General features: G+C 45.5%; 1 protein-coding gene across 1 annotated transcript in view; it reads left to right on the forward strand.

The window, feature by feature from the left end:
* Nucleotides 1–11,681: 11,681 nt before the first annotated feature.
* The window catches only part of LOC309557012 (transmembrane protein 14C-like), a 31,556-nt gene continuing 19,457 nt past the window's right edge, over nt 11,682–23,780 (forward strand). The window contains exons 1-2 of the mRNA XM_082259614.1: nt 11,682–11,812; nt 21,423–21,476. The gene's annotated coding sequence lies outside the window, so the exon portion shown is untranslated. The remainder of the gene's footprint in view (nt 11,813–21,422; nt 21,477–23,780) is intronic.

Raw genomic sequence — 23,780 nt, forward strand, 5'->3', positions numbered from 1 at the left:
ATTGAGAAACATGGGGGTAACCCAAAGGGTCTCAAGGTTAAAGGTTTCTGGGCGCTCAACATTTCAGCACGTCGAGGTGATTTCGATAAAGTGCTATTACGCCAAGAAAAAGCCTGGATTTTCAGGCTTAACACCTTAGCCCCCCTTTATTCTTGTCTGGTTGCCTGAGGTTCCCGGTCAAGCTTACCGTTTTGGTACAGTCGAAGTGTCCTACCGATTCAATAGGATCGGTTGATCCCATTCACAGCACAGGTTTTACCCCAGTTCTGGGATTCCATAAGGCCCTCTGTCCTGGGATACCAGGACAAACGGTGCGACTCCCAGCTCCGCGACGCTGTCATCATCTTGAAGAAGTGACTAACTAAACGCTGAGAAATAAACAGCTAGTAATGCAAAGAAAAAAACGCATTTGCAGAAATAAAATCATAAAAAAATAGAAGAAGGCTGAGACTGTAGCCCCAGCACAGGGAGAGCCTATCTCACTCCTAACTAGGCAGAAGACAAACTGAGTTGAGATGGCTGATAGCAGGGGGGTATTGGACCAGTGGGACAGCCCCCATAGGTGTGTCTATGTAAATGACGTTGTTTTTAACAAGTCTTATGCCTAGCTTGCTCCTATGGATAAGAGGTCAATACCCATTGGTGAAGACTGAATGAGTGAGCGGCGACTGTCAGAGGACGTAAGAGACAATTTTCCTCCCCACGTGATCAAAAGGAGAAACAGATGTGTATAGTGTCACCACAGAGCATACACTGCTAGGTCTACAAAAGACAAACCCAAACCACGATGTGGTGCCTTTGTATTGGCAAAAAGCTGATGCCTTGAAAGGGATTCACCTTTGAGTAACCCAACAAGACAAATTACAGAGTGGTAACCCCAGGAGTGATGTCACAGCCTGAGGGATGGTGGTTGCTCTGTGATGTCATCATGGAGGAGTGGAAGAGGACTCCAGTGGCAACCTGTGAAGCTCTGGTGAACTCCATGCCAAAGAGGGTTAAGGCAGTGCTGGAAAATAATGGTGGCCACACAAAATATTGACACTTCAAATTTGGACATTTTCACTTAGGGGTGTTTGTTGAGTTATTTTGAGGGGACAGCAAATTTACACTGTTATACAAGCTGTACACTCACTACTTTACATTGTAGTAATAAAATATTTTCAAAAATGTGAGGGGTGTACTCACTTTTGTGAGATACTGTATATGCGGGGGGGCTCCATTTTTTTTTTGTTTTTTATGTGTCTCTTTAGATGATTTTTTGTTTGAACATGACTTTATTGCTATTACATAAGGGGACCAATAGCCCACTATGTGATAGCAAATAGGTGACAAATCCTCTTTATGCCAAGGAGGGATGGAGGGCAGTTTGTGCAAGGAGAGGGGCAGGAAAGGAGAGGAGCGGCATTTATAACGAGGGGGCAGTGTTTACATACAAGCTATGTCGCTCTTCGGCTCTTTGATTGGTCTATAGCCCCGTAGAAGGCACTGTCATTCGGGCCCACTGCTAAAGTAAACAAAGGGGTGGAGTAACCCTTCCCCTTTCTCTACTTTAGCGATGGGGCCCAATGACAGCTCTTTCTCCGGTGATATAGACTAATCAAAGAGCCAGTAAGGACAGTCAGAGCCCGCAATGATAGTCAGAGCCTCCAAGTGACATAGCCTCTATGTACACACTGCCCCTTAGGTTAAACACTGCTCCTTGCTGCACACACTGCCCATCCCCCTCCCTTGTCTGTTGTACACACTGCTCCCCGCTACATTCAGTCTATGCTGACAGCGGAAATACCTGCTGACAGCAGAGACAAGTCACTGGTCGTTAGGAGAGTGGTGGGTGCTGGCTCCTAACAACTTATGCAAAAACAGAACGTTTGTCAGAGACGTCTGGTCCATAAGGTAGTTGGAACTTCCCGCCATTAGATGGCGCCAAGCTGGCTATTTAAATGGACTCTGCATGGATTCATTGCTGTTTGGTCTGCAGCTTCTGTGTACTGTTCCTGACTCTGTGTGACCTCTGATCTCGATCCGGCTTATCTATAATTTGTGCTTGTCTGCTTCCTACCCTGACCCTGGCTTGTCTTCTGGATTTCGCTCCTGCCTGTTGATCCTGCCTTGCTGTTCTCCTGGTACCAACCCGGCTTGTGACCCGATTACTCTGCTGCCTATCATCTATATCCTTCCTGACCGACCATTACCTACCCGGCTTGTTTGACCCTGCATCCTGCTCACCCGGCCTGCTACAACTCCAGCCCAGCAAGCTTGCTCCCAGCTGCCTCATACCAGCCCGCTCACTGCGGCCACGCTACTACTGGACTGATTATAGGCAATCCTACGTCACCGTGCTCCTGTGGCTGCTGTCTCACTATCAGAGGCCCACGAGCCGGAGTTGTACGAGAGGCCCTCCTCTACACGTCAGGCTCACCTACCAGGTACGTGACACAGTTTGTCCATTTACATCCGTTCTGTTTTCTTAACGGAATAAAAATAGGGCTTCGATCCATTTAAAAAAAATGGACTTGTTGATTGATGTGGATGTAAATGGATGATCATCTGCTTGCACCTGTTTTTCCATAGACATGCACTGATGTCTGTGTTTCATCTGTCAATGGATAGATGGAAAAATGGACAAACAGTCCACATGTGTGAAAGGGGCCTTACACTTGCACAGTCAGGGATTTTGTAGTATTGGAGTCAGGTGTGTGATTAACCAATTATACAACGCAGGTGCTAATGATCATCAATTTCATATGTAGGTTGTAACACATTCATTAACTGAAGCAGAAATAGTTGTGTGAGAGGCTTAAAACTGGGCGAGGGACAGGTAAACTCTGATGCTAAGGTGAGGTTGTGGAAGACAGTTTCATGTCACAGGTCATACACCATAGCAAGACTGAGCACACAGGGTAGTTATACTGCATCAGCAAGGTCTCTCCCAGGCAAAGATTTCAAAGCAGGCTAGACTTTCAAGATGCGCGGTTCAAGTTCTTATGAAGAAGCACAAAGAAACAGGCAATGTTGAGGACTGTAAAAGCAGTGGTGGACCAAGGAAACCTAATGCAGTAGATGAAAGACACATCATGCTTACTTCTCTTCAACATCAGACGATGTCCAGCAGTGCCATCAGCACAAAACTGGGGGAAACCAGTGGGATCCAGGTACTCCCATCTACTGTCCAAAGAAGTCTGGCCAGAAATGGTCTTCCGTGAAGATTTGCTGCCAAAAGCCCTACCTCTGTAGCAAACTCTAGTGTGCTACTTGTGTAAGTGCAGGAACATTTATGCTTTGGCTCATGCTTAATTTGTAGATCTTAATTGGGTCATGGGTTTACTTTAGGTCAGGGCTGGATTACTCAAACAGGTATGTCTCTGGTGCCTCCCCCTGGTTCTGGGAGTTTGGAGAAACTTCTAAAAGCTGGAGGGCGGAGGCCAGAAGGGATGGTCTGCATACTTAGGGGAGCTCAGCCAATCCCCAGGCAGTGGGCCTGGCATGGTTTCTGAGCCAGCCCTTGAATATGGATGAGTCATGCTGGCTGGGAGGTCAGGTGGAAGATGGAGATGGACAGCTGAGGAGGTGGCCCTTGAGGAGAACCCCTGCTGAGACTGGCGAAGAGACAGCTGGGTGGGCTGGTGAAGCAGCCGGGTGGGCTGGCATTTCCTGTGGTTAGTAGAACTGGGACCAGTGTCTACAGGGGAGTTGGAGGTACTCCAGAATGCAGTCTACAACACTTTGTGCTACTTTCTAAAGGAGTTAGAGTTCCTAGTCCTGAAAGATCTTTTTTACATCTTTTCTCAGCAGACAGGAGTGAGACGAATCTGGAGTTGTACATAGGGAGGAAGTTCTCCCTGGTTTTGTTGCTATCAGGTTGGGCATCCCATAATTCCTATTCCCCATCCAAGTTACTATCCCTAATAAAACTACAAAAACCAAGCTCAAAGACTTTTCCCTTTGTCTGGAGAAAATGTGGAAAATTCTTGGTGCCTGGCTGGTGCAGGGGTAGGGAACCCAGTTATCTGCAACCCCTGCGGGGGTAGTGCTACACCTCCGACAATGAAACGAGGCTAAGCGACTCAACTATGCATGAAAACAGGAACTGAGGTGCAGAAAAATGTCAGCAGGTGCTCTGGAATTACGAGTCAAACTTTGAAATATTTGGCAGTTTGTTCTCCAAAGGGTTGTAGAGCAGTACAATAATGAGTGTCTGCAGACAACCGTAAAGCATGGTGGAGGTTCCTTGCAAGATTGGGGCTGCATTTCTGCAAATTTAGTCAGAGATTTGGTCATGATCAATGGTGTCCCCAATGATAAGAAATACAGGCAGATAATTATCCATCATGCCATACCATCAGGAAGGCATGTAACTGGACCCAAAATGTATTCTGCAGCAGACCAACGACCCCAAACATACAACCAATGTCATTGGGAACTATCTTTAGAGTGAAGAGGAACAAGGAGTCCTGGAAGTGATGGTTTGGCCCCAACAGAGCCCTGAACACAACTTCTATTTATGAAAGTTTCCCTAATTTACAGCATTTTTTCCACCCCTGCCTAAAACTTTTGCACAGTACTGTCCGTGTGTGTTCCCCCTTTTGATCATGTGAGGGGAAAATTGTCATATTAAGAGGTCTTCTCTTTACACGATTTGCTCTCTGCTTTTGTACACTTTCCTGTACTGCACAGTTTAACTTCTGTGTTCCCCATGCACTCTCCTGTAATGCACAGTGTAACTTCTATGTTCCCCGTGCACTCTCCTGTAATGCACAGTGTAATTTCTGTGTTCCCCTTGCACTCTCCTGTAATGCACAGTGTAATTTCTGTGTTCCCCGTGCACTCTCCTGTAATGCTCAGTGTAACTTCTATGTTCCCCTTGCACTCTCCTGTAATGCACAGTGTAATTTCTGTGTTCCCCGTGCACTCTCCTGTAATGCTCAGTTTAACTTCTGTGTTCCCCATGCACTCTCCTATAATGCTCAGCGTAACTTCTGTGTTCCCCATGCACTCTCCTGTAATGCACAGTGTAACTTCTGTGTTCCCATGAACTCTCCTGTAATGCACAGTGTAACTTCTGTGTTCCCCATGCACTCTCCTGTAATGCACAGTGTAATTTCTGTGTTCCCCGTGCAATCTCCTATAATGCTCACATACCTGCCAACTGCCGACAATCCCGGCAAATAGGAGCCTGTCCCGGGTAATTTACATTGTCCCTGTTAATCAGGGACAATGTAAATCATTTAATTTTAATTTTGTTTCACACAGTGTCGCTCTCACCCCAGCTAGGAGTTGTAGTTCTGGCAGCAGGTTGTCTCTCTCTCTGTGCCCACTCACTCTTCCTGCCTGTCGCAAATTTAACGTGTCACCGGAGGCAGGGTGTCAGCATGGTGCACTTTCCGAAATCCGCCAGCAGGGGGAGGCAGAGCACCTTCCGACAAGCTGACACTTTAGAATTGCAGGGAATTATGATGAGAATTTTAAACTTTAGGCAGAAGTAGTGCATCTGAATGGGAGAATATTTCCAACTCTGCTACTTTGTTTTCAAGTTTTCAATTCCCTTTTCAAATTCCTGTAATTCTCTCTTTATGAAGTAGACCCTATAATCTGATAAGTAGGCTTTGATTAATTATGCAGAATGGGCGGAGCTTCAGGGAAGTGGGTGTGGTAAGTAATTGATAGCTGTGCTGCAAAGTGTCCCTGGAAATTTTTTTCAAATGTTAGCAACTATGTGCTCAGTGTAACTTCTGTGTTCCCCATGCACTCTCCTGTAATGCACAGTGTAACGTCTGTGTTTCCCATGCACTCTCCTGTAATACACAGTGTAACTTCTGTGTTCCCCGTGCACTCTCCTGTAATACACAGTGCATAGGTGTGCGCAGCCTATTGAATTAGGGTGTGCACCCCAAAGTTTAAATACACATGCATGTGTTTGCCTACATGTATATGGCCCCGGTACATTACTCTCCCTGCTGGCAAAGTGAAATAGAAGTGTGTGGCACTTCTCTTATGGCAGAGCAGGTCCGAGGGAGATCTTTCCCATCTCCTCACTGGCAAACAGAGCGATAATGCTAATGTGCCCTAGGTGATTAGGGTGTGCCCAGGCACACCCGGCACACCCTGTGCGCACGCCTATGACACAGTGTAACTTCTGTGTTTCCCATGCACTCTCCTGTAATGCACAGTGTAACGTCTGGTTTCCCATGCACTCTACTGTAATACACAGTGTAACGTCTGTTTCCCATGCACTTTCCTGTAATACACAGTGTAATGTCTGTTTCCCATGCACTCTACTGTAATACACAATGTAACGTCTGTGTTTCCCATGCACTCTACTGTAATGCACAGTGTAACGTCTTTGTTTCCCATGCACTCTCCTGTAATACACAGTGTAACGTCTGTTTCCCATGCACTCCCCTGTAATACACAGTGTAACGTCTTTGTTTCCCATGCACTCTCCTGTAATACACAGTGTAATGTATGTTTCCCATGCACTCTCCTGTAATACACAGTGTAACGTCTGTTTCCCATGCACTCTCCTGTAATACACAGTGTAATGTATGTTTCCCATGTACTCTCCTGTAATACACAGTGTAACGTCTGTTTCCAATGCACTCTCCTGTAATACACAGTGTAATGTATGTTTCCCATGCACTCTCCTGTAATACACAGTGTAATGTCTGTTTCCCATGCACTCTCCTGTAATACACAGTGTAATGTATGTTTCCCATGCACTCTCCTGTAATACACAGTGTAACGTCTGTTTCCAATGCACTCTCCTGTAATACACAGTGTAATGCCTGTTTCCAATGCACTCTCCTGTAATACACAGTGTAATGTCTGTTTCCCATGCACTCTCCTGTAATACACAGTGTAACGTCTGTTTCCCATGCACTCTCCTGTAATACACAGTGTAATGCCTGTTTCCCATGCACTCTCCTGTAATACACAGTGTAATGTATGTTTCCCATGTACTCTCCTGTAATACACAGTGTAACGTCTGTTTCCAATGCACTCTCCTGTAATACACAGTGTAATGTATGTTTCCCATGCACTCTCCTGTAATACACAGTGTAACGTCTGTTTCCCATGCACTCTCCTGTAATACACAGTGTAATGTATGTTTCCCATGCACTCTCCTGTAATACACAGTGTAACGTCTGTTTCCAATGCACTCTCCTGTAATACACAGTGTAATGCCTGTTTCCCATGTACTCTCCTGTAATGCACAGTGTAACGTCTGTGTTTCCCATGCACTCTCCTGTAATACTCAGTGTAACGTCTGTGTTTCCCATGCACTCTCCTGCAATACTCAGTGGATTACAGGACAGTTCATGGGGAACATAGGGGGTACACTGTGGAACATAGAAGATTGCACATATGATGGCCTGTAACAGTACATGGGGTGTATTAGGAGGGGACATGAGGTGCAGATTAGATTACAGAGGAGTGCATGGGGTGCACTGTGCTGTATTGCATTGTACCTCCTGTTTTCCCCGTGCACTGTGCTGTATTGCATTGTACCTCCTGTTCTCCCCATGCACTGTACCTCATGTGCTCCCCGTGCACTGTGCTGTATGGCAGTGTACCTCCTGTTTTCCCCCTGCATTGTATTTAAGTTAAGGTGACCAGATTTTTAGAAATTTAATCCGGAGACATTTTTTATTGGCAAATGGTAAACTATTTTATAAGCATATTTTCCTCAAATGATATATGCAGTGTATGTAGTATGTGTTTATGGAATATATACGTTATTTCTCACATTTCGTCCATGAGATAAAAAAAAAAAAAAAAAAAAGACACTACTTAAAATTTTTTAAGATATGACTACTAAATGTTATGAAGATAAGATAGATAAAAACATGGTGTAGGGTTCAGGAGTGCGTTACATAAAGAATGCAGGGCTAAGTAGCGCTCAGGAGCGTGCTACATAAAGAATGCAGGTCTCAGCAGTGCACTACATAAAGAATGCAGGGCTTGGCTGTGCCCAGCAATGCAGCCTCACCAATGCTGTCTGACCAGTGCCCCATCCCATGCAGCCTGACCAGTGCCCCATCCCATGCAGCCTGACCAGTGCCCCATCCAATGCAGCCTGACCAGTGCCCCATCCCATGCAGCCTGACCAGTGCCCCATCCCATGCAGCCTGACCAGTGCCCCATCCCATGCAGCCTGACCAGTGCCCCATCCGATGCAGCCTGACCAGTGCCCCATCCCATGCAGCCTGACCAGTGCCCCATCCCATGCAGCCTGACCAGTGCCCCATCCCATGCAGCCTGACCAGTGCCCCATTCCATGCAGCCTGACCAGTGCCTCATCCCATGCAGAGTGACCAGTGCCCCCATAAATGCGGGGTGACCAGTGCCCCCATCAATGCAGGGTGACCAGTTCCCCCATCAATGCAGACTGACCAGTGCCCCCAAAAATGCAGAGTGACCAGTGCCCCCATCAATGCAGAGTGAAAAAAAACTGAAGATAGAGGGGACTAAAAGAGGGTACCTCTTTTAGTCCCCTCTATCTTCAGTTTTTTCATATGCAGGGATGGAGACACAAAGCATCACCTGCTTGTGCCTCATTTAAAGTCCCAAATTGTCTATAATTTTCATGTAATCAGGGATGGAGACGCTGTGCCTTACAGGCTGGTGCCTCATTTAAAGTCCCATCGGGTTTTTGGTAGATGCAGTACACTTTATCTTCAGTTTTATCATATACAGGGATGGAGACACAAAGCATGACCTGCCTGTGCCTGATTTAAAGTCCCAAACTGTTTATATTGCAATCAGGGATGGAGATGCTGTGCCTTACAGGCTGGTGCCTCATTTAAGGTCCCATTGTGTGTTTTTACTGCATCTACCAAGGGATGGAGGTGCGTGCTTCTCAGCTTGTCCATTTCAGTTTGCACCCCATTGTTACAGCACAGCCAATAACAGCTATGATACATTTAGACCAGTCATAGATGGGAGCAGGTTGGGGAAGGATTAGACAACCTCCAGTCCTACCTACCATCCATCCTTTAGCAAACATGTGCTTCTACTGTGGAGACACTCAGATTCATTAGTGTTAGGACTGCAAGTTACACAAGGTGCCGTAAAGGGGCCTTGCAGCTTACACATGCGTTTGCAAATGCGTGTCAACTAAACCCCTGTTTTTAACCTACATTGTTAGACAGGTTTATTGGCAGACTGGAGGGTGAGTACATCAAACTGGGGGCTGGCTGTTTTCCATGCACCTCTTTTAGTTCCCTCTATCTTCAGTTTTTTCATATGCAGGAATGGAGACGCAAAGCATTACCAGCTTGTGTCTCATTTAAAGTTCCAAACTGTCTATAATTTTCATGCAGCGTGACCAGTGCCCCCATTAATGCAGAGTGACCAGTGCCCCGATCAATGCAGAGTGACCAGTGCCCCGATCAATGCAGAGTGACCAGTGCATGGGGATTAGAGAGCCGTCTGATTACAAAAAGCAAAGTTCTTCTACTTACCCGCACGTAGAAGAACTTTGCTTTTTGTAATCAGGCGGCTCTCTAATCCCCATGCACTGGTCACTCTGCATTGATCGGGGCACTGGTCACTCTGCATTGATCGGGGCACTGGTCACTCTGCATTAATGGGGGCACTGGTCACGCTGCATGAAAACTGTGTCATATGACACAGTGTGCTGTCTATCATAGATAGGAGCCGGTCCAGGATGCGGGACTTCGTATGGCAGCGCCCGTGCTGGGTAAGCACTAAGCAGAAGAACTTTGCTTTTTGTAATCAGGCGGTGCTCGCCCCCCCCTTCCCCTCCGGTGACAGCCCAACTATAGCCCAAGCGGAACCTATGTTCACAGTGCATCAGTCCTGCAAAGCGGGGACAAAACTGGGGACAGATTCCAACTGGGGACGGTGTCCTCAATCCGGGGACTGTCCCCAGAAACGGGGGACATCTGGTCACCCTAATTTAAGTGTACCTCCTATGCTCCTCGTGCACTGTGCTGTAATGCAGTGTACCTCCTGTGCACCCTGTTCACTGTGTTGTAAAGCAGTGTACGTTCTGTGTTCCCCATGCTGTAATGCAGTTTACCTCCTGTGCTCCCCATTCACTGTGATGTAATGCAGTGTACCTTCTGTGCACCCTGCTGTAAAGCAGTGTACCTCCTGTGCTCCCCGTGCACTATGCTGTAATGCAGTGTACCTCCTGTGCACTGTGCTGTAATGCAGTGTACCTCCTGTGTTCCCCATGCACTGTGCTGTAATGCAGTGTACCTCCTGTGCTCTCCATTCACTGTGATGTAATGCAGTGTACCTCCTGTGCACTGTGCTGTAATGCAGTGTACCTTCTGTGCACCCTGTTCACTGTGCTGTAAAGCAGTGTACCTCCTGTGCTCCCCGTGCTGTAATGCAGTGCACCTCCTGTGCACTGTGCTGTAAAGAGGTGTACCTCCTGTGTTCCCCATGCACTGTGCTGTAATGCAGTGTACCTCCTATGTTCCCCATGCACTGTGCTGTAATGCAGTGTACCTCCTATGTTCCCCATGCACTGTGCTGTAATGCAGTGTATCTCCTGTGCTGTAATGCAGTGTACCTCCTATGTTCCCCATGCACTGTGCTGTAATGCAGTGTATCTCCTGTGCACTGTGCTGTAATGCAGTGTACCTCCTATGTTCCCCATGCACTGTGCTGTAATGCAGTGTATCTCCTGTGCTGTAATGCAGTGTATCTCCTGTGCACTGTGCTGTAATGCAGTGTATCTCCTGTGCTGTAATGCAGTGTACCTCCTGTGCACTGTGCTGTAATGCAGTGTACCTCCTGTGCACTGTGCTGTAATGCAGTGTACCTCCTGTGCACTGTGCTGTAATGCAGTGTACCTCCTGTGCACTGTGCTGTAATGCAGTGTACCTCCTATGTTCCCCATGCACTGTGCTGTAATGCAGTGTACCTCCTATGTTCCCCATGCACTGTGCTGTAATGCAGTGTATCTCCTGTGCTGTAATGCAGTGTATCTCCTGTGCACTGTGCTGTAATGCAGTGTATCTCCTGTGCACTGTGCTGTAATGCAGTGTATCTCCTGTGCTGTAATGCAGTGTATCTCCTGTGCACTGTGCTGTAATGCAGTGTACCTCCTGTGCACTGTGCTGTAATGCAGTGTACCTCCTGTGCACTGTGCTGTAATGCAGTGTACCTCCTGTGCACTGTGCTGTAATGCAGTGTACCTCCTGTGCACTCTTCTCATGTCCCTCTGTCTACACCCCCTGCACTGTCTTCTACCTCACAGGCCACATGTTTTCCTCATGCATAGCTCACAGTAGTCCCTGATTTTGAGGGACTTTCCCTGATTCAGGAACAAAGTCCCTCTTTCCTCCTCATTTTGGTCTGATCTGTATAGTTGTATAAACCTTTCATTCAATTTCTAAATTGCTGAATTTGTAAATTTCAAAAGCCAGTATAAAGGAATAGTAGGGGTAAAAAAAAAAAAATGTTTGTTTTTCTGGCTCATTTTCTTTTAAGGGGTGTGTCCCATGCCTACAGATGTTTGCCCTACATATGTGTCCCTCGTTCCCGTCACAAAAAGTTGTGAGGTATGTTCATACACTTTCCTAAATCTCACAGTGTATCAAATAACACCCTGAACAGCATGGCGCAACCTGTATACTTTATCTTCCGAAAACCTGCATGTACCCTGTAGTAGTGACGCCCCCTTGCCATGTGACCAGTCACATGACTTGTGACACCCCGCCCCTCTCCTGACTAGCTCTGTTCTAGCCTATACCGTGTATTGCAGACGGTGTACTCCGGGGGTCCTCCAGCAGCTGTGGTGTAGAGCGTATCACACGGTCTCGGAGTGTTGGCTGAGGTGAGTGACGTCACGTTACGGAGAGAGGCCGCCCGCAGCTTCCATGTACTGTACACACTTGTGGTGTTCTCTGAGTCACGTGGGCAGTATATAGAGGTAGTCAGGGTTACTTTATTCATGTGTTAGCTGTCAGCGGTGTAGAGTATGGTGGGTCAGTGTCAGTGGAAGGGTAAAGCATGGCGGAGACAGCACTGGAGAACAGCCCCCTTGTGACTTATCTCCTGTGGACAAGGACTGCTGGTGTGTGGAGGATAAGGACATGTGGGAGGGTCTGTCATCACACACAGAGGCCTCCTGGGGACAGTCAGGGGCATTTCACCCTTTCACTGCTAGAGTTGTTTTTGTGTTTATTGAAGTTTAAAAAAAAAAATATATATTATTATTATTATTATTATTATTATAATTTAGGCTCCATTCACACTCGTGCCACATAAAAATCGTGCAGTTTCCACTGCGACTTTGCAGTCCAACTTTAATGGGGCTTTAACCATGCTTTACCATGTTGCATATATAATGCAGATGCGACTTTCGTGTGACATTTGCATTGAAGTCTATGGCCCCCATGTTGCGTGAAAGTCGGACCAAAATAGTACAGGAACTACTGTAAAGTCGCTGTGAATTTCAGTCCCACAGATACGAACAATACTCATTGGAAAACATGGGGTGTGACTTGTCATGCGACTTTGGCGTCCAAAGGTTTATGGCAAGTTGCGCAGGTGTAAATGGGGCCCTTAGGCCTGAAGATGACATAAAGCCTACAAATGTTATGTTCTGAAAGCGAACGCCTTAGAGAACAAAATAGCAGTCGTTCCAATGTTAACCACTTAAGCCCCGGAAGATTTTACCCCCTTCCTGACCAGGGGGTATTTTGCGATTCGGCACTGCGTGACTTTAACGGACAATTGTGCGGTCCTGCGACGCTGTACCTAAACAAATTTGACGTACTTTTTTTCCCACAAATAGAGCTTTCTTTTGGTGGTATTTGATCACCTGTGCGATTTTTATTTATTTATTTATTTATTTTTTTTTGATCATGCGCTATAAACAAAAAAAGAGCGTCAAATTTGCAAAAATAACAATATTTTTCACATTTTTTTTTATATGAAATTCCCAAAAAAAAAATTTAAAATCAAAATTTTTTTAACATTGTCGGCCAATTTGTTTTATGCTACCTATGTTTGGTAAAAAAAATCGCAAAAAGTGTATTTTGATTGGTTTGCAAAAGTTATTGCGTTTACTAACAAAGGGAAAGATTTTTGTCATTTTTGTTGTTTTTTTTTTTTTTTTTAACGCGTAATGGCGGCGATCTGCGATTTATTTATTTATTTATTTTTTTTTCTGCGGGACTGCGACATTGGGGCGGACAGATCGGACCCTTGACAGACATTTTTGACACTTTTGGGGGTACCAGTGACATTTCTACAGTAATCAGTGCTATACATATGCACTGTTACTGTAAAATGACTGGTAAAGAAGGGGTTAACTTTTTTTTGAGAGGGAGGGGTGGTGTGTGTCCCTAGGGGCGTGATTCTAACTGTGATTGGCTGTGGCTTGAGCTGTAGGAACAATGATCAACGGTCCTACATAGTAGAACCGTATGATCACTGTTCTTACACAGGGGAGAATGACAGGCGGCTGTGTTTACATCAGCCGCCTGCCTTTCTCCCTCTCCCCCGACGATCGCGAGTGACCGGCGGGCATCGGGTCCGCCGGTCACACGCGGGGGGGTCCGTGGCGGCGCGCACTCGCTGCCCAGAGCCTGTGAGGGGCTGACCGCCTCAGTATATGTACTTGCGGCGGTTGGCAAGTGGTTAATGTCACATGAAATGGAAAAGCAATATGCCAGTAAAAAATACACTAAAGTTAATTTTAGGACACACAGAAACCATAAATGACCCAAATTTTGGTAAAATCGAATAGATGTGGTTGTGCCGAGTAAATAGATACCGATCATTTCAAACCTTAATGTGTCGTGTGTGTGTGTGTGTGTGTGTGTTTTTAAATTTTTTTTTTGTTTTAATAAAAATATTATACTTACCTCATTTGTGCAGTTGGTTTTGCACAGAACAGCCCCGATCCTCCTCCTCCTCGGGTCCCTCTTCGGTGCTCCTGGCCCCTCCCTCCTGTTAAGTGCCCCCACAGAAAGCAGCTTGCTATGGGGGCACCGAGCCAAGTCACATCTCCCTGTGCCCATTCAAACCCAGAGCCGCAACCCAGCCCCGCTCCCTCTCTGCTGAATGATTTTGATTGACGGCAGCGGTAGCCAATCGCACTGCGTTGCTGTCTCAGCCAATGAAAAGCGGAGTCCCATGCAGCTGAAACACTCCTGCAACATTGCTGGATAAAGACGGGCTCAGGTAAGTATAAGAGGGGCTGCTGCACACAGAAGGATAAAAAAAAAAACCCTTTAAAACTGCATGCTCCCATGAAACGGCAACAAACTTCAGTGCTACATACTTTTTTGGAAAATGTATGTTTATTGAATTTTCATAAAATAAAATAAAAAGTACAATAGAACACTGTCAGTCATGCAGCCTCCCCCATTTCAGTACTCCATACTTTACATACCGTACTTTTACTTGAAATCCCTACAGGTCATCGGGCTAGAGGTGACCACGAATAACGGTTCTAGAACTATTGCTCCCACTCCGGCATGTGCAGTAACGTGTAGCGCAATCAACATTTTTATGTAGGCCAATGTGTGCATTGGGTTTGCATGTGCATGTATGTGGAGGGGAGATCTAAATCATTTTTTTGGGGGATGATTTGAAGTGCTTGTGTGGAACTTTAACCACTTGCTGACCACCCTACAGCAGTTGTACTGCTACAGGGCAGCAGCTGTGCACCAGATCACGTATATACACATAATTCTGTCTGTCTGCCTGCAGGGGGCGCACGTGCGCTGCTTCTGCTGTGATTATTTACAGCAGAAGCTGATTTGCAGGTGCCGGGCACTCAATGTTGTCCTGCACCCGCCGATCATCGGGTAGAAACTCAGAACATCCCTCTGCCTATGTCAGAATTGTGTTCTGACGGGGGGGGGAGGGATTTGTGCTCTATTTGTGGGGAAAAAAAATGACAAATTGGGTTACTGCGTTGCATGACCAAGCAATTGTCAGTTACAGTGCCATATTGCAAAAAGTGGCCTGGTCATGGGAGGGTGGAGGAATTCATCCTCTGGAGGTCAAGTGTTTAATTTTTACAATGTTGTTTTTTTATTTTTAACTTTATTTCTTTCATTCATTGACAGACACAGCTCCTCAGGATTCTTGACCATTGGGTATACTACCCCCTACAGGAGTAGGACACTAGGCAGAAAAAAGAACTTGACTACACCTATGAGCAGTCCCAGGAGGTATACTCCTCCGCTCTGCTATAGGTACTCAGTTTTTTGTTCTGCCTAGTGAGGAGTAAGGACCTAGTTCCCTGCCAATGTTTTTCCCTTTTTAAATGGCTTTTTTTTTCTCCTGTGTTTTTTTTTTTTCCTGCCAGATCTACAATTAAAAACTGAGTACTTATAGTAGAGAGGGGGAGTATACCTCCTCGGACTGCCCATAGGCGTAGTCCAAGTTTTTTTTTTTTTTTCTGCCTAGTGTCCTACTCCTGTAGGGGGCAGTATAACCCAATGGTCACGGATCCTGAGGAGCTGTGTCCGTCATTAAACATCACATAAATGGATTTTACAGTAAGTCAAAAATCCCATTTTTTTTTCTTATTATTTATTTATTTTTTTACAAAAAGTCCGCTATGAAATAATTTTTGGGTGATAGGTTCTCTTTAATGAGACAATAGGGGTGTAAAGGACCTCTGCCTCACCTGTCGTCCAGTGACCCATACTGATTGGAAAAAGTGACATGGGGACCCGGAAGTGACTTCCTACACACGCTTCTGAGTCAGTAAGAGGAAGAGAAGGACAACAGTTTGGTTGGCTACCTCCCCTCTGCCTGGTGGCACCTGCCATGCCTGTCATTGGCGCGCCGATAGGCATTTGGAGCCTGGGATACATGGTAGGGATGAATGTGAGGGGGGGGGGGAGGAGAATGTGGAAACGAGGGTGTGGCACTGGTCTGGTGGCTGTCACTGGATTGCTTCCATCTGACATCTAGCAGTTAGCTTGTCAGATGTACACATGCTCCTGCTGCCTCCTCTTTATGTTGTACGTCGGAGGCAGCGAGCACAGCAACCAAATACAAATTGGAAGATTTCTGCTTGCTTGTTTCAGGTCAGTGTGTTAGAAACAATTAATTCTGGTGATCAATATGATAACCATGCAATACGAATTTTTAAACAAATGAGGTCAGAAATGGCAGCTCACGTATTTCTCTTAATCTGTTGCCGCCTACGTAACATGTCTGCGCTTTAACGCCCATATGCGTCACTGGGCAGCCCATGCTTCTGTGATGAGAGCATGCTTTGAGCACAGAGGCTGAGCTGTCAAAGACAGCTGTCAGTTCCTACGGTAGCCGGCAGGACTGGATCTTGATCATGTGACCACAGTGATAGCCAATCACATGATTAGTGATCCTTCCTGTCCACGTTCAAAACCTTTTTAAATGGATGGGAAGGGGTTAATATATATATTTTATGTACAGTCAATATATGATATGCAGTTGTAACCCATGGTAGCTTATCGTCTACTTTCACTACAGAAATGAAAGATGCATTCTGATTGGCTTCTGTTGGGGTGTGTGTGCGTGTATACTGTATTCTAGTAGTGCACCGAAATGAAAATTATGAATGAATGAAAATGAATAATAATTAATTCAAATTAATATTATGAATTTAAATGAGTATGAATTTTTTGTTGGCAATTATCAACACCTTTTTGAATAGGGATGCACCGAAATGAAAATTTTGGACCGAAACCGAAAATGCAGGATGCCCTTGGCCGAAAACCGAAACCGAAACCGAAAATGACTTTTTCCCCCAAAAAAATTTAAAATGGATAGAACAGGGGCATACACCTGTCGCTGCCACCCTGTCACAGTATATGTACTGTGACGGGTTGGCAAGAGGTTAATTTAATTACCAATGGTATTTGTATTATGAAGCATGAGGGGTTAATGTATTGTCACTGCTGGTCACTCATCTATTAGTGACCGACCAGTGGCAGGTAATTAACCCCTTTGTGCTGCATTAGTGCAACCAGTATCAGTGTTAATTAACACTGGTTGCACTGATACTGGTTGCACTAATGCAGCACAAAGGGGTTAATTACCTGCCACTGGTCGGTCACTAATAGATGAGTGACCAGCAGTGAAAATACATTAACCCCTCATGCTTCATAATACAAATATCATTGGTAAGCTGCCTCAGCTCTCCCCCCCCCCCCCCCCCACTGCCTCAGCTACCCCTCCTCGGGTGTCCTTCATTCAAAAGTCCCGCCTCTGGCCGGGGACACCGCCTCTCAATGACGTCCCTACTACTCTGTGCATTAGTGAATGGACATACCAGGCGGGAGGGCGGGGCGAGCGGCCGCTATAGATATTACTATGTGATCCTTCCCTGTGCATCCCTGTCAGCCTGTCAGTGTCAACTATGTGTGAATGAGAACAGAACTGACCTAACACCGGGCGGGGGGGCGGGGCGAGCGGCCGCTATAGATATTACTATGTGATCCATCCCTGTGCATCCCTGTAAGCCTGTCAACTATGTGTGAATGAGAACAGAACAGAACTGACCTGACACCGGGCGGGGGGAGCGGCCGCTATTAGCTGTAACTATGTGAGCGTTTCACTTCCCTGACAGGCATGTATCTCCGCTGACAAGGAAGTGAAGCGCTCACATAGTTACAGCTAATAGCGGCCGCTCCCCCCGCCCGGTGTCAGGTCAGTTCTGTTCTGTTCTCATTCACACATAGTTGACAGGCTTACAGGGATGCACAGGGATGGATCACATAGTAATATCTATAGCGGCCGCTCGCCCCGCCCGGTGTTAGGTCAGTTCTGTTCTCATTCACACATAGTTGACACTGACAGGCTGACAGGGATGCACAGGGAAGGATCACATAGTAATATCTATAGCGGCCGCTCGCCCCGCCCTCCCGCCTGGTATGTCCATTCACTAATGCACAGAGTAGTAGGGACGTCATTGAGAGGCGGACGGCCGGCCAGAGGCGGGACTTTTAAAGCCTGCCCTGCGCTGCGCTGTGCCCTCCTCCTTCTCCACGGCGGCCATTATTTTCGGCAATGTTAACCCATTATCGGCCGATAATTTCGGTGGCCGAAATTTCGGTGCATCCCTATTTTTGAAGCAATGTTAAAAATTCTGCTTACTGCATATTTGGTCAGCACCAAGAAAGCATTAAAAATGCACCAGTTTTGTGGTGTTGATTCATTCTTGAGTCACATGACCTATGAAAAACACACCATAAGCACGGCAAAATGGCGGGTGTTTTTGGCAGTCATTATCGGCACCCTTTTTGCTTTCAGCACAATGCTGAAAGCCCTGCTTTCGGCCAATAATTTATGGTGTATCACTACTATATTATACAGTGTGTGTGTGTATACTGTATACAGTGTGTATACCGATCAGACATAACATTATGACTACACTCTATAACCCGTGGAGGCACGGTTTCCACTGGACCTCTGAAGTTATGCTGTGGTATCTGGCACCAAGTGGCCAGAAGCAGATTGTTTTAAGTAATGTCAGTTGTGAGATGGGGCCTCCATGGATCAGACTTGTTTTTCCAGCATATTCCACAGATGCTCAATTGGATTGAGATCTGGAGAATTTGAAGGCCAAGGCAACACCTCAAACTCGTTATGTTCCTCAAACCATTCTTGAATTCATCAGACTGGGCCACCTTCTTCCATTACTCCGTGGCACAGTTCTGATGCTTGTGTACAAATTGTAGGCACTTTTGGTTTTGGACACGGGTTAGTATGGGCACCCTGACTGGTCTGCAACTACGCAGCCACATACACCACAAACTGCAGTGCACTGTGTGTTCCTACACCTTTCTATCAGAATTGGTAATAACCTTTTCAGCAATTTGAGTTACAGTAGCTCTTCTATTGGATCAGAATAAATGGGCTAGCCTCCCCCCCCTCCCCACATTCATCAATGAGCCTTGGCTGCCCATGATCCTGTTGTCAATTTTCCTTCCTTGGGCTATTGGTAGGTTTTGACCACTGCAGACTGGGAACACCCCACAAGAGCTGCAGTTTTGGAGTTTCTCTGACCCAGTCCTCTAGCCATTCCAATTGGGCCCTTGTCAGTTACACAAAAACAACAATTTATACAGTGCCTTGCGAAAGTATTCGGCCCCCTTGAACTTTGCGACCTTTTGCCACATTTCAGGCTTCAAACATAAAGATATAAAACTGTAATTTTTTGTGAAGAATCAACAAGTGGGACACAATCATGAAGTGGAACGAAATTTATTGGATATTTCAAACTTTTTTAACAAATGAAAAACTGAAAAATTGGGCGTGCAAAATTATTCAGCCCCCTTAAGTTAATACTTTGTAGCGCCACCTTTTGCTGCGATTACAGCTATAAGTCGCTTGGGGTATGTCTCTATCAGTTTTGCACATCGAGAGACTGAAATCTTTTCTCCTTGCAAAACAGCTCGAGCTCAGTGAGGTTGGATGGAGAGCGTTTGTGAACAGCAGTTTTCAGTTCTTTCCACAGATTCTCAATTGGATTCAGGTCTGGACTTTGACTTGGCCATTCTAACACCTGGATATGTTTATTTGTGAACCATTCCATTGTAGATTTTGCTTTATGTTTTGGATCATTGTCTTGTTGGAAGACAAATCTCCGTCCCAGTCTCAGGTCTTTTGCAGACTCTATCAGGTTTTCTTCCAGAATGGTCCTGTATTTGGCTCCATCCATCTTCCCATCAATTTTAACCATCTTCCCTGTCCCTGCTGAAGTAAAGCAGGCCCAAACCATGCTGCTGCCACCACCATGTTTGACAGTGGGGATGGTGTGTTCAGGGTGATGAGCTGTGTTGCTTTTACGCCAAACATAACGTTTTGCATTGTTGCCAAAAGGTTTGCTTTTGTTTTCATCTGACCAGAACACCTTCTTCCACATGTTTGGTGTGTCTCCCAGGTGGCTTGTGGCAAACTTTTAAACAACACTTTTTATGGATATCTTTAAGAAATGGCTTTCTTCTTGCCACTTCCATAAAGGCCAGATTTGTGCAGTATACGACTGATTGTTGTCCTATGGACAGAGTCTCCCACCTCAGCTGTAGATCTCTGCAGTTCATCCAGAGTGATCATGGGCCTCTTGGCTGCATCTCTGATCAGTCTTCTCCTTGTATGAGCTGAAAGTTTAGAGGGACGGCCAGGTCTTCGTAGATTTGCAGTGGTCTGATACTCCTTCCATTTCAATATTATCGCTTGCACAGTGCTCCTTGGGATGTTTAAAGCTTAGCAAATCTTTTTGTATCCAAATCCGGCTTTAAACTTCTCCACAACAGTATCTCGGACCTGCCTGGTGTGTTCCTTGTTCTTCATGATGCTCTCTGCGCTTTAAATGGACCTCTGTGACTATCACAGTGCAGGTGCATTTATACGGAGACTTGATTACACACAGGTGGATTCTATTTATCATCATTAGTCATTTAGGTCAACATTGGATCATTAAGGCCCCGTTCACACTGGGGCGATCCGACTTGCCGGGGCGACCTCATAGGGCGCGGTGCTCGCACCGCAACCTCGGAGCGGCCGGCACGGACTTCATAACATTGAAGTCTATGGCGGTCGCCTCTGGGTTGCCCCAAAGAAGCTCCGGACCCTTTTTCTAAGTCGGAGCGACTTGTGTCGCTCCTATTAGAACGGGTCCATAGCTTCTCTATGGCGAGCGCCTGTCAGGCGACCTGTCAGGTGACCAGGTCGCCCCAGTGTGAACGGGGACTCAGAGATCCTCACTGAACTTCTGGAGAGAGTTTGCTGCTCTGAAAGTAAAGGGGCTGAATAATTTTGCATGCCCAATTTTTCATTTTTTTATTTAACAAAGTTTGAAATATCCAATACATTTCGTTCCACTTTATGATTGTGTCCCATTTGTTGTTGATTCTTCACAAAAAATTACAGTTTTACATCTTTGTTTGAAGCCTGAAATGTGGCAAAAGGTCGCAAAGTTTAAGGGGGCCGAATACTTTCACAAGGCACTGTAATCATTAGCGCTAGTCCTGGTAAATGTAAATAGGTTAACAATATTCTTGAGCTAATAAATCGTGGTGAATAATATGATAAATACAGGTGTTTGTGTGCTTCCCCGTGCTGGCAGTCCCATGGATGTCTATTGGGACACATGGCTGCAGGGACACAGGTGCTGCATCCCAGTATATCATCCATGTGGGTGCAGGTGTGGGTCCCCCCAACTCGCTCTAAATCACCCACTTGGAGGTCACAGGGCCAGCAAACATGGCCCTGCACAGGGTACACAAGTAATTGGCTGTGTGAACAAGACCTTACTGTTGGGTTATGGAAGGTTTTGGAGTGACAGGGCCCAAGGTCTCACTGAGGTTGAGAACCACTGAACTAGATCAGTTTTTACATTCTAGCCATCGTCCTATTACTTTAACTTTGTTATTATGCAGAATAATGTAACACCTATATATTGTTTTTTGTTTGGTTTTATTTTGCAGAACAAACACAGCTTTCTATTGGTACTCTTGCCCTGCGATCTACAAATAGAAAAGGTAACAAAAATCGCTTTGTGTACTAGTTTGAGCTTGGATATTTTTAAAACCACTGCACTAATGTTACTATACATAAAATAAATAATACTGTTGAGGAGGAACAAGTGAATTGGGGGTTAATTATGGGGTGAATTGGGTATTTCATTTTGTAATAAACTTGTATTTTACTTGAGAAATTTCTTAAACTGACATTTATTTGCAGATAAACAGACACTATGGGGCATATAACAGTTTGCTTGGTGAATGGCAGATTCATTGCCTAATGCATATAGCCCTATGTGATCTACAAATCAAAGACTCACAATTTATCAAACTCTAAATATATTCTGCCAAAAATATTGTTACCGTACATTGAACTTTTAAATGACCCCTGCAGTCAGTGTTTGCAGGCAATATAAACACAGGAGGTGCTACAGAAACTCCTGAGACACAGACTGGGACCCAGCTGTTAAAATGACAAGTCCGGTCTCGCAGAGAATAACTGTAGAAGAGAAGGATGTAAAAAATGTCACCTTAAGGTCCCTTTCACATGGAGAGGAGCCCACTCTGATCAGCAGGGAATCTGAGAGCAGATCTGCTGATTGAACCGAGTGGAACGGATTTCACATCTGTGCCCACTCAGTTTCTGCAGTGCAGACCCCACTGAGCTCTATGGGCAGTCAGGTGTAAACAGACTTCAATCTTTTTACATCATGCTTCCTTCGATCCGGTCTGCTAAAGGACGCAGTCCTTTTCCATGTGTTGTGTTTTTTTTCTATTCCTTTTATATCCGATCCAGTCGTGTACACCCCCCTGTCCATAAGGCTTGATAAGGTCTGCCTGAAAGCCAAACAGACCTCTTTACTCTTTAAGCTTGGAGATCGCACTGTACTGACTTACTCAGTGGAAGGTCAATGGCGGCGGGCAGGTTGGAAGAGTTTCCTTTCCGATTTTCTGCTAAATTTACTAGGAAGGTGGCGGTGAGCCCTTTTTTGGGGGCTTAGGCTGCTACCTCTGAGTATGGCCTCAAGGTAGTATCCGTGTTGAATAGTAAAAGTTGGTAGAAAGGAGTGCCCGATAGCTAATACAATGCAAGGTGAATTTGTAGTTGTTTATTGAAAGGAGCTGTATGCTGATGGTGAATAGGGGTGTGTCTAAAACACCAAGACAGGAATTATGTGTCCACTGTGTTAGCAGAGGCAGCGTAAGCTCTGCCGTGTTAGCAGAGGCAGCATAGGCTTGTGAATGCGTTGGCTTGTTATTTTTGTTGCTCCTTTCAATAAACAACTACAATCTCCCTTTCCAACTTGCATTTCATTGGATATCGGATGCTCCTTTCTACCTACCTTTTACTAGACAGGCCTGATTGGAACGGCCAGGTGAAAGGGACCTAAGAAGTTAGATACGTTTTGGACAAACTTAATGCCCAAGGTTCCAAAAAAAATAAAAGATGTGTTGTAATTCTATGATGGTGTAATATACAACATCATATATTGTAATTTAATAGAAATATGGAGTGTAGTTAATAATTTATAGAAATAAGTTATGATATAGCAGCTAAAGAGGGATTTTTGTTACAGTAAAACCTTGGATTGCAAGTAACTTGGTCTGCGAGCGTTTTACAAGATGAGCAATTATTTTTTCTTTTTTTTTTTTTTTTTATGAATTCTGACTTGATAAACAAGAGAAGTCTTGCAATACGTGTATAAAAGAGAAATCCCATTTTAGTCAATGAGATCTGTCTTAATTAGCACCACTGAAGTTGCGCTGACTTTAGAAAAGTTGTCTGTTCTACTTCAAAGGCGACTTCTATCCGACTTGTGTCCATAGACATAGAGGGTTTGTGTTAAAAAAAAAAGGCTTATGCTCAAAGGAGCTCAATAATAAAAAAGGGCACAAGAGCACAAACGAGCACAAGCTTCTTCAAAAGGGATTACTGCATTTACATAGTTCTTTGCTACTGTTGGTTGTCTTATTAGGTTGATCCAACTGAAATTTTGTAAGTTGCCTGCATTTTTAAAGTGATTCTTAAGGCCGTAGGTTTTCACTTTCATGCAATCCACGTAGGAAAGTAAAAAACCTTCTGTATGCAGCTTCTTCAGCTCCCCCCCCCCCCTTTTCACCTGAGCCGATCAAGTGATGTGCACGAGGGCAGAAGCTGTCCCAGGTCTGTCTCTCCTCATTGGCTGAGACACAGCAGTGGGAGCCATTGGCACAGCCAGTGAGGGAGCGGGGCTGAGCCACGCACTGTCTTTCTCATAGACACACAGAGGCGACTTTGGAGTGAGCACGCATGAATGCCTCCAGAGCAAGTGGATTGCTATG

Source organism: Pelophylax lessonae (assembly GCF_965119305.1).
Source record: "Pelophylax lessonae genome assembly, chromosome: 5".
Classification (NCBI taxonomy): domain Eukaryota; kingdom Metazoa; phylum Chordata; class Amphibia; order Anura; family Ranidae; genus Pelophylax; species Pelophylax lessonae.